General features: G+C 44.1%; 1 protein-coding gene across 3 annotated transcripts in view; it reads left to right on the forward strand.

Annotated features, from left to right (window-relative positions):
• The window catches only part of ZFPM1 (zinc finger protein, FOG family member 1), a 101,461-nt gene that overhangs the window by 32,870 nt on the left and 51,465 nt on the right, over positions 1-17,126 (forward strand). The window contains exon 1 of one of the 3 annotated variants that reach the window (XM_042437959.1): positions 2,037-2,275. The exons of the other annotated variants lie outside the window; for them this stretch is intronic. The gene's annotated coding sequence lies outside the window, so the exon portion shown is untranslated. Of the gene's footprint in view, positions 1-2,036; positions 2,276-17,126 lie in introns of those variants that run through there. 3 annotated transcript variants of the gene reach the window in all.

Below are 17,126 nucleotides of genomic sequence, written 5' to 3' on the forward strand. Positions count from 1 at the left end.
ACAGGGGGAAAGCACATCCGCTCCCCTTGGCTCTGTTTTCCCAGCTCTTAAAAGCATTGCTTTTAAAAACACGTGGGCCTTGTATTCCAACCAAGGAAGGTTTTCCAAGCTCTGCTATGAGCATCTTTGAAAGAGCTGCTCTTAAAAACACATGGAAGGTGTACTCCAAGCAAAGCAAGTTTTCCAAGCTCTGCTTTGAACACCTTTGCAAGCCCTGCTTTTAAGGACACAGGGAAAGCAAAGCAGGTTTTCCAAGCTCTATAGTTTTTTGTGGGGTTTGGGCTCTATGTGGTGGCTATGTTCTAGAAGAATTTATTCCTGATGTTTCACCAGCATCTGTGGCTGGCGAAACGTCAGGAATACACTCTTCTAGAACATGGCCACATAGCCCCAAAACCCCACAAAAACTATGGATGTCAGCCATGAAAGCCTTCGACGTCACATTTCCCAAGTTGTGCTTTGAACATCTTTGCAAGCCCTGCTTTTAAGAACACATGGGAGGCAAATAAAGTATTCTTAGCTATGCTCTGAACACTTTAGCAAGCATTGCTTTTAAGACCTGTGGAATTGTCGTTGCCCAAGGTCCTCCAGCGGGTTTTGAACCCTGGTCTCCAGAGTCCTAATCCAATGCTCAAACCACTACGCATTTTGTTGTTGTTGTTAACTGCCTCGAGTCAATCTTGACTCATGGCAACCCTGTGGATGAGACACTTCCAAGACCTCCTATTCTCCATTGCTCTACTCAGGTCTTGTAAATTCGGACCCGTGACCTCCTTAATAGAGTCCATCCATCTGGCATGTGGTCTTCTCTCTTTCTACTACCCTCCACCCTTCTTAGCATTATTGTCTTTTCTAATAATTTATGCTTTCTCATGATGTGGCCAATGTACGACAACCTCAACTTCATCATCTTGGCTTCCAGGCTTGACCTGTTCAGGACCCATTTGTTTGTCCTTTTCTCCATCCACAGTATTCTCAGCACTCTTCCCCAGCATTACATCTCCAACGAGTTGACTGTCTTCTTATCCGCTTTCTTAACTGTCCAGTCTTTGCATCCATACAAAGTAATAGGGAATACAACAGCGTGTATGATTCTAACCTTCCTGCTTAGTTGTACATCTTTGCTCTTTAAGATCTTTTCTAGTCCTTCTAGGGCTGCCGTCCCCATTCTTGGTCGTCTTCTCATTTCTGGACTGCAGTCCGTGTTCTGATCAATGTTTGATCCAAAGCATAGGAACGATTTATTAAGCCTTAGGAGAGATTTTAATCTTTTAAAGTTGGGTGGGGGAAAATCCTTATATAAAAGTGATGGAAAGCCTTCAAGGACTGCAAGAAAGGAGAATCCCAAGACAGTCAGATTTGGTTTCTCACCCCTATAGTAAGGAGTGGCACAAACAGCCATATTCTTCACCTGCTCTTTGGAGAGCTTTGGAGCATGTCAAGAGGTCCAAAAGACTAATATTTTTGCTATGTGGCTCTAGACCAGTGGTTCTCAACCTTCTTAATGCTGCGGCCCTTTAATACAGTTCCTCATGTTACGGTGACCACCAATTAATGGTCTCGGTTCCTAAAACCATCAGAAATATGTGTTTTCCAATGGTCTTTCTTAGGTAACCCTTGTGAAAGGGTTGTTTGACCACCAAAGGGATCACAACCCACATGTTGAGAACCGCTGCTCTAGACCTTCTTCTCCACAACTCAAATCTTTGAGAGGTCAGGTTGTGCAAGGCCATTCTATTAGCCGTCCAAAGACCGAGCATTCATTGCATGCCAGTGTCCATCCGCATGCTACTTATTCTTCCCATGTGGTCTGTCTGTTCCCCTTCCTTTGGTGCCTCACTTCAAAAGTTTTAACTGAGGATGGAAGTGGGGGGGGGGGGGGGAGAAAGAAAAGAAATTATGGCAAGATTACTTCCAACTCCCTGCTGTTTTGATCAAATTTATCGCAAAATGGGGGAAACTTTATGCTAATTCGGTGCGCCTTGTGCGGCGCTAGCGTGGGCTGGGGAATTTATTTTTTTAATCATAGCCTTCCGTAAGCAGTTTTCCATTTCTCTACACAGTATATGGAGCAATTGTTTCAGGGAACATCTATACCTGGAGCTTAATTACCAGTTAACAACGTCTCGTTGCTTTGGCGTCGAGTAACGGCTTCGCCTCCTCGCGCGGAATTTATCTACTGGTTCATCTGCAATCTTCGTAATGAGATCGGCAAAAGGAATGGCGCAGGGCTTGTTTTGTAGGGGAAATATTCCTGGCGACATTCTATACTAAGGTGGGTAACTTCTGGGAGACTGTGGGAATAATCCAGATTGACACCACTTTTAACTGCTATGGCTCCTGGAGTGTGTAACTTGGCGCAGCACCAGCATGCTTTGCCAGGCTAAAGACCTAGTACATCTACAAATCCCAGGATTCTGTAGGATGGAGCACCTTAAAGTGGTGTCAAACTGCATTATTTCTATGCTGTAGATGCGCGCTCAAGGTTGTTTCTGTGGCCTCAGATTGCATAGATTGCCCTTTGTTATCTCCGGAAAGCAAGAGGGTGCATTCCTTTGTTGCCAAAGCTTTCACTTTGGTTTCTTGGCAGAATGTGAAGTTCTGGCGCTGAGCTTTAATGACTTATACGGTTTGGGTCCATGTTATTGGAAGGACCTTATTCTCCCATTTGAACCTGCTTCTGTTCTGAGGATTTTTGAGGAGGAAAAATACAACAACAACAAAATACCAGTTTGTCCAAATCAAGGGGGCTTCTGACCATTTCTGTCTGGTGGGGACATTTGGGACGGTGGTTTTTCAGCCTCCAGAAAATCTAGGGGCTCTAAATCTAGTGGCCTTTTCTGTTCTCCTGCCACAAGTAATCCACTTGAATCATTCTGCATTTCAAGCACTAATGCTCAATTGTTATATAGTCTGCCCTTGGTATCCGCCGGGGTTTGGTTCCCTGACCCCTAAGGATACCAAAATCCATGGATGCTCAAGTCCCATTATATACGATGGTGTACTAAAATGGTGCCACTTATATAAAAGGGCAAGATCAAGGTTTGCTTTTGGGAATGTATATCTTTTTGGAATATTTTCTAGCCATGGATGCTTGAATCTGTGGATAAAGTATCCATGGATATGGAAGTCTAACTGTAGGATATTGGCCAAATATATCCTTATATATTTTTGGAATATTCTCTAGCTGTGGGTTGTTGAATCCATGAATAAAGAATCCAGGGCTATGGAAGGCTAGCTATAAGATATTCACCAAATATATTTTTATATCTTTTTGGAATATCTTTCAAGCAATGGATGCTTGAATCTGTGCATAAAGGCCCCATTCACACTACGAAATACAGCCGGCCTTTCTTAGACACAATCTTTTTTATACACGGATTCAAGCATCCATAGTTTGAAAGTGTTCAAAAGTATAAATTCCAAATATCAAACCTTGATTTTCCATTTTTTATAAGGGATCCCATTTTGCTATGTCATTATATTTAATAGGACTTGAATATCCATGGATTTTGTTATCCATGGGGGATCCTGGAACCAAACCCCAGCAGATAACAAGGGCCCATTGTAACCTGGTTTGGAAACCGGGTTAATTCCCTGTCATTCAGACTTGTATCGATTGTACTCAGTGCAGTTTGTGGGGTGTAACAACCAAAAAGCCCATTTAAAACTATACCTGTGGCACTGGATCCTTTAGCGGATCTTTTTTTTTTAAAGAACCACAACAATCTGCATACTGTGAGTAAACTATCGGATCACTTTGGATCATGCAGCCATCATTCAGGAAATGGAGACCCCTCCGTTTTGATCCAGAACGGAGGCGAATGGGAACTTCAAACCGGATTTAAATGCCACGGAGCGATTCACTGCCTTAAAATGTAGTGGGAACGGTGAATGGAATTTGAATCAATTCACAGATGCGAATCTCTCCATGCAAGAAATGTAAATGGGGCTGGCCCCAAAGAATTCATGGCTATGGAGGGCTAACTGTAGGATATTCAACAAAAATATGTTTATGGAATATTTCCAAGCCCTGGATGGTTGAATCTGTGGAGATAAAAAATCTGAGGATATGGAGGGCCACTGTTCTGGATCAAAATGGTGGCGTTTCCGTTTCCTGAACAATGGCTGCACAATCCAAATTGATCCGATAGATTAGTCACACTCTTTGAGATGCAGATTGTTGCTGTTCTTAAAAAAAAGAACCACTAAGGGATCTGGTGCCAAATGCATCGGTTTAAATGGGCTTTTCTGTTCCTCCTCCCCATGCTGCAAACTGCACCGAATGCAATCTGTGCGAGTCTGAACAATAGGGAAATAACCCAGTTTCCAAACCGGGTTATTTTGTAGTGTATATGGGGCCTTTGTGCACAGATTCAAGCATCCACGGCTTGAAAACATTCCAAAAAGATATAAGCATATATTTGGTAAAGATCCTACAGTTAGACCTCCATATCCATGGCTTCTTCATCCATGGATTCAAGCATCCATGGCTTGGAAATACTCCAAAGAGATATAAAGATATATTTGGCTGTACTTGTCCCCTGTGGTTGTGAAGTTTGTGAAGTTTCTTGCATAGATGGTCCTGCAGAACTTCCCCTACACTTTTTTGAATTTTAATTTTTTGCAAGATTTGCTTCAAGAGAGAGAGAGAGACAGAGAAAGTGAGAAGGGACATCGGACGATGCATCTCTTTCTCCTATCCTTCCCCCCCGCCACAAATACACCCATTTCTGTCTCTTTCCATATTCCAGGTTCCCCTTTCTCCCAGCCCTATATCAGATGAAGGGCTCAGCAATGCATTAAAAGAGTCGCCTCCTCCTCCTTTTGCAAAGCAATCTCTTCCAATCCATCTGATGTGTCTTGAGGGCTGGTGCGGGGAGAGGACAGACGGACGGCGATAGCTCTATTAGAATCCTTTTCCCTCTTAAAAAACCCATCAGGGCTTTTATCGGGGGGGCCCATCGGAAACGTAACGTCGCTTCATTGCTATTGCCCTCGTATTTTCTTTTCTCATTATTTCTCCTCTTCCCGCCTCTCTTCTTCCCTTTCCCTTCTTCTTCTTCTTGATAGAGGCGAGTATTCTTTTTCTCTCTCATGCACACACACACACACACACACACACACACACACTCAACTCGCACACTATTAGTATTAGTAATCGCGTCCCCTGAAGTGAAACAATCTTTTGTAATCTATCAGTGGTTTATCAGGCCTAATCTGAGAGCTGAGAATGGCCGGCCTCTGAGATGGCGCCATACTCGAGAACTGATAAAGTTACAGAGTTCAGTCCGTGATGAATGTTAAGTAACTGCACCCGCCTCCGATAGGATATGGACTTGGCAGAGAGAGAGGCTCTGTCTGAAACCAATCTCCCAGATAGCTGCGGCGGGCTGTTTTTTCTCAGGCTGTGGCTTCTCCTTCTGTCTCCCCACCCTTTCCAACCCTCCGTCTTTCCTTTCCCAAGAGATTTGGGGGAAATAGGGCAAGAGAAACCAGTGAGAGTCCATCCTAGCCAGCCGTCGCCCTCTTGCCCAAAAGCTACTCTCCTCCGTTGACCTTTCAGATGGCCATTTTGTTGGCCACAGGTGCCTTCCCCTTCTGAGATTTTTGGAGAGGTTTTTCTCCTTCTCCCATTGAGACGTTGAGCCAAGGACAATCGTGATAATCAGTGCTCTTTTCTGATTAGTAATAAATAAAAATAATAACATTTATTTATATCCTGCCTCTTTGTGCAACCCAACCGGGGCGGCTTAGGGTTAGGGTTGACTTTGGGGAAATCTTTTTGCCATTGCCACATGTTGTGTCCATGTGCCTTCAAGTTGTTTCCGACGTATGGTGTCTCTACGGTGAACCGATCGTGGGGTTTTCTTGGCAAGATTTGTTCAGAGGAGGTTTGGCATGGCCTTCCTTTGAGGCGGAAAGTATGTGCCTTGCTCAGGATCACCCAATGGGTTTCCATGGCTGAGCAGGGAATCGAATCCAGTCCCTCCAGAGCCGTAGTCCAATGCTCAAACCGCTACGCCATGCAGGCTCCCTTTGCCACATGCCCCCAAATATTTCCGAGATGAAAAAATGAAGCACATGTGGCCAAGCAGCACCAGAGTGCGGTCAAGATGGCAAAAAGGATTCATAAGGAAGAAGGCAAGTCCTAGGAGAGGCTGCAGCAGTTTGCTTTTGCCTGAGTCTGCAAGGAAGAGCAAGATTGCTCCTTCCTCTCCTTTTCCATCTGCTGAATTAGTGGACTGCAAACGACTTTTCCAGTTTGAACTCAGTTTGCAACAGTTGAAGTAAACTAAGGACAAAAAAGGAAAGCAGGAGGAGGAGGGAGAAAATGGGACATTTAAAAAGCAGTTGGAAAAGTGGGACGGCTGAAGATTAATCGGGACTTTCTTTGCCAGATCAGGATGGTAGGAGGGTATGTCTCCAGTGCCCAACTGAACAGGCTCAGTGCTGTGGATGTGGCTAGGAAGCAGGTATTAAAACTTTTATTTGCGTGCAAGTGCTTAAGTACATACGTCTTGTCAGGTATTCATTATATGAGATTGTATGAGTTGTGGCCTTTTTCTTTTTCCAAAGTGCAGGGAAGACTTGTGTCTTCCTTAAATCATGTTTTAGTCAACTCCTCCATTATTCCCATCCAGCAAACCTGATTTAATTTTTAATGTGAAGTCAAAGGCTTTCATGGCCGGCAGCCATAGTTTTTTGTGGGTTTTTTGGGCTATGTGGCCATGTTCTAGAAGAGTTTATTCCTGATGTTTCGCCGACATCTGTGGCTGGCATCTTCAGAGAATGAAGACAGACCTTTCTCTGAAGATGCCAGCCACAGATGCTGGCGAAACGTCAGAAACAAACTCTTCTAGAACATGGCCGCATCGCCTGAAAAACCCATTATTTTTGCTCTCCAGACTCTCCCACTTCGTCTCATCTCATGTTAATAGCATAGACCCAAAAGGTAGCCTTGTGCTCCATCACTTGGCCTCATTGCCTCTTCATAGAATTGTTGAATTGTAGAACCAGAAGGGCTCCGAGGGTCAGCTCCTCCAGCCCTCTGCCAGTATAGGGAAGCACATCTAAAACAACCTTGAGAGGTAGCCATCTAACCTTTGTTTTAAAAACCTGCAATGAAAGTCAATCCTTCACCTGTGGTAATCTATCCCATGGCTGAACAGATCTTAATTCTTTATGTTATTCAGAATCTCCTTTCTTGAAATTTGAATCCGTTGCATGGGATCCTGCTTTCTGGAGCAGCTGAAAACAAGCTCACTCCGTCTTCCACTTGACATCCCTTTCATAGAATCATAGAGTTGGAAGACACCCCAAGGGCCACCCAGTCCAGCCCCACTTTGCCATGCAGGAACTCCCATTACCTTTCAGTCTTTTCTTCTCCAGGTTAGTGGTGTCACTAGGAGTCAATGTGGGTCTGCAGACCACATTGGTTGACACCATTAGAGGAGATGACATGGGACAGCAGTGAGTTGTCCCTCTGGAAAGGAATTGGGGGGACTCATCTTGGCATGCAATTCCTCTTTGAGGGGGTGAGGATGGATGTGAAGCCATGGATCTTTCTGTCTTCACTCACCCCTCGGGTCTCCAGTTCCCAATCACTTTGGCTCTTTCAGCCATTGTCCTTTGCAGGGAGACTTTACCTTTCCTTGAGGGTAGAGATATTTCGTAATATAAGAACTGTTCTTGCTCAGGTGTGTGTGTATGTCTTGCTGTGTCATGTGCAATGCACTCCCTCGGAGTGTGGTGGAGGCTCCCTCCTTGGAAATCTTTAAACAGAGGCTGGGTGGCCATTTGTCAATGGGGATGCTTTGATTGAGAGTCCCTGCATGGCAGAATGGGGTTGGACTGGATGGCCCTTGGGATCTCTTCCAACTCTATGATTCTGTCTGCAGAGGATGGCAAAGGCAGGACCCTTCTCCCCATCCCAAGAGGTCCATCAGGGTGACACCGACCCTAGTGATGCCATTCCATACCCAGGACCTTCAACCAGTCCTCATAGTCTTTGACTTCCAGACCTTTGACCGTCTTGGTCACTGTCTTCTGCACAGGTTCTAGTATTACAATATCCTCCTCAGACTGATGTCCAGAACTGGGAGTAATTAGAAAGCCATCTAAGATGTGTCCATCACCAAGTCTTCTTGCTGGAGCAAATTCCGTAAGATATATGCTGTTTGTGAAGAATGTACTTCCTCTTGTCTGTCCTGAACTTCCCACCATTCAATGCTGGAGTGGTCAGCATTCGGAGGAATAGCAAGAAGAAGAAAAATCTGACTTTGGACAATGATGGTGAAATAACTTTTCCAGCTGCCCTTTCCACCAGAAACTCTGAACTGTCAGGGCTTCCTGGGAATTCTTACATAGGCCTTGCAGCATCCCCTGTTTCAAAGGCACTTTCTTGGGGAAAGGACTGCTAGGCCAAATTTAAGGATGGAAGAAAAGTTGCACCATTCCTTTCAGGAAAAGCAATGGGGAAAGAAGGGCAGGGGGCTGTTAATGTTTTGGCGAGGCGGAAAATGGAATGGGTTACAGGCCAAAGCTTAAAGTAGGGTAGCCGGGTTGAAAACTGGGGGCCATTCCTGTCCTTATCATGGTTGTATAGAAGAGGGAATTTCATCAGATTTTGCCTGTCATGCAACCAGGGGATATGCAAAAACTGCTGAAATGTCTTCTTGTTGTTGTTGTGTGCCTTCAAGTTGTTTCCAACTTTTGGCAATCCTAAGGCAACCCTACATTGGGATTTCTGGGGCTGAGAGTATGTGACTCTCCCATGGTCACCCATGGGTTTCCAAAGTTGTGGTCCAATGCTCCAAATTTAAAGAGAGAGAAACACTCTCCAGTTTTCATTCTGGCAATTCTATGCATCAAACAGGCTACATCTTGGAGCCATGCATAAAATAGGCAAAGCGTTGAAACCAGCGTCTTGGCGTGGGGTGGAAAAGAAGTGAAATGATGGGCTTCCTACTATGCTTCTCTGGTTTGTCTCTCTTCCATCCCAGCTCTCTTGTGTTTTTAAGCACAGGGGTATATGGAAGGGATAATGTGAAGATAATGTGTCTGTGTTGCCATGATCTGAAAGGTCAGGCCAAGTTTATTGTCTTAGAATAATGGATATATTGGATGACTTATGGCAACCCTGTGAACTTCATAGTGTTTCCGTAGGCAAGGAGTCCTCAGAGGTGGTTTTACCAGTTCCTTCCACTGAAATATTCCCTGCAGCACCTGGTATTCATTTGTGGTCTCCATTCAAATATATATGTATGTGTGTGAATATATATATGAGGAGGTTGTATGTATATATATCTGCATCTCTTCCATAAGGATGCAGTAAACTTACTAAAAAGATAGGTATTTATTAGAATGATTAGCAAAACGTTTTGGCTTTTTTCCCTTATTCCGTTGCTAAAAAGCAACAGTGAGCTGCACCCAGGGTTGCATTAACAGAAGAAGGCAGGAGCCGAAACATTTTGCCAATTTCTTTTCTTTCTTAAGCCCTGTTTGCTGATCATTCTGCATAATTCCTGAACAAACTTGTCAAGAGTGCTGTTTGTTTGTGTTCAAATTGTGTGTATGTGTGCACATATTATATATAGAGAGGGGGGGAGGGAGATGTTCTTCTGCTTTGCTTCTAGGCTGGGCGTTGCCATGCTGTTATCAGTTGCTCACACTAGACTGATGTGAAAATTATCTTTGGACAAGATGTAAAGTGTTTTGGGGAGGGCTGGGGTAAGCGAAGGCTAGAAGCCAAACCACTCCAGGTTACATAGACTTGTTGCTAGGCCAGGTATGGGAATCAGGTGAGCCTCCTCTTGCTGGTGGACTTCATCTCCCAGAATTCCTCACTGGTGGCCATGCTGGTTGATTGCAACCCAACCACATCTGGAGGGCAATGCAGTTCCCATCCTTGTGCTAGATTTGTTATGATATGATATGATATGGTTCTGCTGGTTGGGGGATTCTGGGAATTGTCATCCAAACAAGTAACTTTTCCAAACTCTGTTCTGAACAGTGTGGGAGCATCCTTATACAGTGGACCCTTGTTATCCGCTGGGGTTTGGTTCCAGGATCCATGGATGCTCAAGTCCTATTAAACACAATGACATAGCAAAATGGTGTCCCTTATATAAAATGGAAAATCAAGGTTTGCTGTTTGGAATTTATACTTGTTTTGAACATTTTCAAACCATGGATACTTGAATCTGTGGATAAGAAGAGGTGACTGTAGGCAGGAACTTGAGTCCAGTGCAGTTAGGACCTAAAGACTTTGGCCAAAAAGTCGTGTTTTGGTTTGTTGCCAAAATGACGCCAACTTTGGTATGAAGTGGGCCTCTAAGAGGAGGACTTTTCACAGCCAGGGTGCCCCAAATGGTGGAAGTTAGAGGACTGGTCTCCCAGTAGACATCTGTCCATAAGCGAAGGTATCTAGGAGGGCCACTCCTGAAAGAACCGAAAGTCTCAAGATGCTTAGGGCTTTGAATGTCATCACCAACACCTTGCATAAAATTAAAATAAAACCATATAAAATGCAATATAAAAGAGGGATGAAATATATCTTGTTGTTCACCCCCTTAGATGATAGCTTTGCAGTCTCCAAAGGGAAGGGAAAGCCACCGTGGGTCAGAGATTTCCGATGGCTATCGGTTCAGACATCCTTGTGGGCCTTCTATCTCCGTTTTCTCTCTCGCTGAGGGTTCTTCTTTTCCTTTTATCTGCCCAACATCCTCTTTGGTGGTATCCAGCGCTATCTGCTCGCTTACCCATCTTCCCTAATGCAAGATAGGAGCTTGTCACTCAGTCCTTTTTGAAAATAAATCTTGGGTTTATGACCTCCGCTATTTGGCAAGAGGCCCTGTCCAACAAATGGGCTGATGGTGAGGCATCACCAAGGTTGTAAAGTTGTAGAATTGGCAGGAATGTCAGCACCCATCTATTTCTCATCTGCTTCTCTTCTTTTGCAATGGGTATAAAGTCGTACCTTGCCTCTGATCCTGTTCTTTGCACAATTGCTCTTGGCCTCCTTCTTTGCTGGTATTACTAGCTATCCAGTCGCCTTCAACCTATGGCCATCCTAAGAATAAGAGACCTCCAAGAGCCCTGGTCATCAGGTTTTGCAGACTCAGGGCTGTGGATTATTTGATGGAAGCAATGCACTTAGCCTGAGGTCTTCCTCTTTTCCTTCTAGCACCTTCCACTTTTTCATTTTGATATGCTCTTGGTTTTTAAAAAATGGGTCAGAAATCCTTGTTGCAGATCATCAGAGATCCATCTGTGTCCCATACCTGTGTTCTAGGAAATGAAAAATTGTGCAGAGATTGGGGAGGCTCTTTTTTTTTTTTTTTTGGACTACAGCTCCCAGAATCCCCCAAGAATGGACCAAGAGATTGACTCATTCTAAGGCAGCTTCGGATATCCCTTGAAAGGTTAGTTTAGATCTATTCTGTAAGTCAGTAACTATCCAACTGCCTTGTGATTTTGTTATAAACGGATCACCCAGGATTGATCCTCTCAGGAGATTATTTTTCAAAGATGGCACATTGCAACTTCCAAAACGCTCTCACCCTTTCTCTACTTTTCTTTTTCTCGCTTTGAAAAAAGGTGCCGAAGCATCCCTCCTGTTTTCTTTCTTCTTCTTTTAACAAAACATTTCTGTCTGGTGGGAATGACCTCGGTTGACTGCAGGGGAGCAAACCTCCCGGAGACTTTTGTCTTATCTCTCGGGAAGGGTGTATCTATCCCATCCGGCTATCTTTGCAGCACAGAAAAGCTCTGTGTTTGTGTTCTCCTTGTTCCTTGGCCGGAGAGCTGCAGGTTCCCTCCGAGGAAGGCGACTTTCTTGCAAAATCGGGAATAAGTTGCAGGACTGAATAGATTGTTCATTTAAACACATTCACCATTGGTGCACCTTTAGGATCAAACCTTGCAGCTTCCATGGTAAAGCAGGAATAAGTTTCATGAGTGAGAGGACATGTCCTCATTGGTGTACCTTTACCTTTTAGGCTACAACCAGAGGTGTAACCCAGTGCTCCAACCACTACACCACTCTTCTATGCAACCTTTATGGACTTCCTATTTGTAGTCCAATGCTCCAACCACTACACCACTTTTCTACACAAACTTTATGGACCTCCTAGTTATAATCCAATGCTCCAACAACTGCGCCACTCTTCTACACAACCTTTATAGACCTACAAGTTGTAGTCCAATGCTTCCACTGCTACACCACTCTTCTGCACAACCTTTGAATTCTTTATGACTTTCTTGCAAAAGCAGCAATAAAGTGCAGGAGTGAAGGATTGTCCATCCAAGCATGTCCCAACATTGATGTTCCTTTAGTAAAAACCTGGCAACTTACATTGAATCCTAGAGTTAGAAGGGACCCCATGGGACCTCAAATCCACCCTTCTGCTCAGTGCAGGGTCTCCAGGTAAAGCATCCCCAAAAGCAAGTAGCTGTCCAGCCTCTTTTTGAAGATGTCCAGAGAAGTGAGTGGATTGTAGTTTATTGCCCTGATGTAGGAGAACTTCACAACTTCCTACCTCAATAGGGAGTAAGTTGCACCACTTGACATGTGCATTGCTGATGTACTTTTAGGAAAAAGCTTCAGACTTTGTTGCAAAGTCTGGAATAAATTGCAGATGTGCGTAAATGGTTCATCTGAATGTGCCCACTAGGTTGATGTACCTTTTGCTGCTGTTGTTCTTGTGCGCCTTCACATCATTTCGGACTAATGGAAACGCTATGGTGAACCTGTTTTTCTAGGTAAGAGTTGCTCAAGATTGCTCTTTCCTCCCTCCAAGGCTGTGAGAGGTCCAAAACACACTGCAGAAACAATCCCGTTTGAGACCGTTTTAACTGCCCTGGCTCAGTGCTAGGGAATCCTGGGAACTGTAGTTTATTGTGGCCCCAGAGCTCTAACAGAGAAGGCTAAATGTCTCACAAAACAACAGTTCCAACAATTCCCTAGCACTGAGCCAGGGTATTTAAAGCAGTCTCAAACCGGATTAGTTCTGGAGTGTGTTTTGGACCAGAGTGTGACTTACCCAAGGTCAGCCAATGGTTTTCCATGCCCAAGGAGGGATTCGAACCCTGGTCTCCTAGTCCAACACTCAAAGCACTACATTACACTGGCTCTCTGATGTACCTTTAGGAGATGTGTTATTGCTTCCTTGCAAGAATGGGAATAAGTTGCAGGAATAAGCGGATTGCCCATGCCCTGTTACACCTCTGCAAATAAGAACCCCATTTCCAAATGCACATAGGTTGGCTCCAAAAAAACAACAACCCATGCATATAGGGGACCAGATTCCCTACCTATGTGCACCTCTCTCTCTCTCTCTCTCTCTCTCTCTCTATATATATATATATATATATATATATATATATACGCCCCCCCCCCCTTTTCTCTCCATCTGGGGCTTGATGGGTCTGTCCATGGAGAAGCGAAAAGAGGGGGACAGAGAAGCTGTCAGTTGCTTTGCTGAATGACTGCCTCCCTGATCTCTCAGCTGGTGGGAAAGTTTGAATCTGTTGCTATTTTCTGGCCCTTATCGGGGCTTATTATCACCGAGCTCTTGTCTAAATGCCTGCTTTCGGATAGTCCAGGGTCTCTCTCTTGGCACTGGAAAGGGAGAGGGAGATTAAAAAAATCTTCTGTATATAGATAGACAGATAGTGGGAGGTTTTTGTTTTTTAAAATCACAGGATAAATACAGTGCAAGCATCAAGAAATAAAGGCGAGCAACAAGGGGGGGGGAACGTTTTGTTGTTGTGAAGCTGGAAAGGAGTTGCATTGGAGTGAAAATGATCACATAATTGCACATGAGATGGTTGATTTGGGCTGAACCTGGATACCTTTGCTGATCGATAGCAAATATTTCATGCTTGCCTCTTTCTCTTTCTTTGGGTGCATCTGAATTATAGAACTGTTGCAGTTTGATATTGCTTTAACTGCCAGGGCTCCATTGTACAGAATCCTGGGGTTTGTAATTTTGCTAGGCACCAACATATAGATTTTGAAGAGACCACAAGTCAACCATCTCATGTGCAATTATTTAATAATTTTCACTCCAGCGCACTTAGGCAGAGGAGGCTAGAGACCCTTGCAAAACTGTGGATCCCATGTTTCCATAGGATGGAGCTACTGCACTTAAAGTGGTGTCAAACTGCATAATCTCTACAGTGTAGATACACCATCTCTCTCTTTCAGGATTTCTGCCCTGTTCAACAGGACATCCGTTTTGTTTCCTTGAATAATTTGGGGGCTCAGAGCTAAGTGCAGTGGGCCCTTGGCATCTGCGATGGTTTGGCTCCTGGACCCACTGTGGATACCAATTCCATGGATGCTCAAATCCCATTAAATGCATGATTCTGTAGGTCAACTTCCAGCAGAATCGTTCTGGAGGACCTACAAATGCCTAGAGAAGTGTTTTCTCTAGGAAACGCTAGTTCTTCCAGCACGACTCTTGGGTCAGTTTGTAGCAGATTTTCACTTGGGGGACCTCCAAATGCCTAGTGAAGTGTTTTCTCTAGGAACTGCTAGGTCCTCCAGTTGACTCTATGGTCAACCTTTAGCAGAATTGCACCACAAATGCCTAGAGAAATGTTATCTCTAGGGATCTCTGGGTCCTCCAGCATGACTCTATCTATGGCCAATGTCCAGCAGAGTTATGCTGGAAGACCTACAGATTCCTAGAAAAAACACTTCTCTAGGCATTTGTAGGAAAAGTGCAATTCTGCTAGAGATTCCTAGAGGGAATATATTAATCAAATCTGCAAATGGTCAAATCCGCAAAAGTCGAAGTTGCAAAAGTAGCAGACCAAGTGTCTTTTAAAAGAGGAGACTGTGTGTTTTTCTTTCCCCCTCCTTTTTTGCTGGGGTCATATAATTAATGTTTTAAATGTCTTCTGCTTTTGTACATTACCATAGGAGTCCTAGTGAGTTGAGAAGCAATAGACCAATGCCATAAGTAAATCCATATATATCCGAGGTGTTGAACCGTCTCCCTAAAATAGGGACAGAACCTTGGAAATCACCTTTAAAACCTCATGCAGAACCTGGAGCGGATTCAATGACCCACTGACATGGGACTTGCTGGCATTTGGGGTATTTTTTCATGGGGATTTTTAAGGAAATGTGGCACTATTCTTGCTTATACACATTATTGAATCCTGCTACTATGCATCCACACATCCACATCTATTCCTCTGTGGTCTCTTTCCCCCAGGTTAATAGAAAGTGGGGAGGGAGAGCCAGTTAGTATCTGCTCACAGTTAACTTTGTCTCATCATCTCAGATAAAGGCAAGTTCTTCCTTACAATCGCTGCGGTTTTTTAAAAAAAAAAAACCAACCTTTTTTATAAAAAAGGGGGGGGGGGGGTTGGGGGGGGAAAGAGGGGGAGCCCCAGTTAATCGTCTGAGCGGAGTATCTTGGAAGCGAGGGAGTGAGTTTCTGGACTCATCCCCTCTCTCTCTGCAAAGCCAGCCTTCAGTAATTCAGTTTTTAAAGCATGAAAAAAGGGAGTTGATGAAATTCCACTATCAGCACTGAACCAATATGCAAAATATCTCGCCGAAAATCAAATAGCTATTATGTTTTCATTTCCATTTCGGCGTATTTGCTTAATGAAGAATAGACAGATCAGGCCGGCTGAGGGAGCCTGCGTGAGGTGATAAACTCCTTCTAGGCTTCCAGCAATCCCACAGAAAACGGCGCTCAACTGCCTGCCTTCCCTTCCCTTCCCTTCTCTCCCATTCACACTCCCCCAAGCTCCATTTTCTTTCTTTCCCCCCAATGCATTCCCTCTGTTCTGGTTTATTTCCCCTTTATAATATGTATTGGCTCATTTAACCCATAAAGCTTCGCAAGGACGGTCCATGGCTTGTTTCTTGGTTTCCGCCAGAATGAGGGATCTGAACCCATGTCATAGTATTCCATTCATTGTTTCTCTCCTTCGCTCCTTCCTCCTCCTTTTTTCCTATCCTTCTCTTCTTCCCCTCTTCCTCCTTACTTTCACTTGCTCCTCTTTCGGCTGTTCTTCCTCCTCCATCTTCTTCAGGCCCTGCATCCAAGCCTGAGAGTCCCCAAAAAGAGCGTGTTGTGGTTTCCTTGTCAATGGGGTGTGTTGAGTCTGCTCCAGGTTTCAGTCCAAGTAGCTATCCAAAATGCTGGACAGAATTGGTCTTGTTTTTGGCACAGAAATACTGTTTTCTCTACCGAAATGTTGGGTTTTTTTGCCACCTGGACTGTAAAGATTCCTACGGCTTTGACTTATGGCGACCCTATGAATGAGAGACCCCCAAGTCACCTTATCATCATCGACAGCCCTGCTCAGGTCTTGCAGACCCAGGGCAGCCATTGCTTTCTTTGACTGAATCCATCCCTCTGGAATGGTCTTCTTTTCCTACTTCCCTCTACTTCGCTAAACCTTATTGTCTTTTCTAGGGAGCCGTGTCTTCTCATGGTATGTCCAAAGTATGGCAGCCCCCATTTAGTCATCTTAGCTTCTCAGGACAGTTCTGATTTTCTCCAGGACCCATTAATTGATCTTTTTAGTTGTCCACAGGATCCACAAAACTGTCCTCCAGCAAGTGAGTTGGTACTCTTCCTATCCACTTTCTTCGCTGTCCAGCTTTCACAGCTGTACATAGAAATGGGAAATACGACAGCATGGAGAACCCTAACCTTAGTGCTTGGTGATATATCTTGACAGTTTGGGATCTTGTCTAGTTGTTTCACAGCTGCCCTTCCAAGTCTTGGTCTCCTTTTGATTTCTTGACTGCAGTTTCCATTCTGATTAATGCTTGAGCCAAAGTATAGAAAATCTTGAACTATTTCAATGTCTTTAGCATCTACTTTAAAGTTATATGCATCATCTGGGGTCATTATTTTTGCTTTCTTAATGTTCAGCTATAAACCTGCCTTTGCACTTTCTTCAGTGATTGTTCCAAGTCTTTGCTATTTTCTGCACAGTGTCTCTGCATATCTTTAACTGTTGATGTTCCTTCCTCCAACTTTTATGCTTTCCTCTGAGACCAATTCTGCTTTTTCAGCATACAAGTTAAGCAGACAGGATAATAAAATGCAACCTTGTTTGACCTGCTTATTTGTTGGAAACCATTC

This window comes from Sceloporus undulatus, chromosome 8 (assembly GCF_019175285.1).
Source record: "Sceloporus undulatus isolate JIND9_A2432 ecotype Alabama chromosome 8, SceUnd_v1.1, whole genome shotgun sequence".
NCBI classification, from domain to species: domain Eukaryota; kingdom Metazoa; phylum Chordata; class Lepidosauria; order Squamata; family Phrynosomatidae; genus Sceloporus; species Sceloporus undulatus.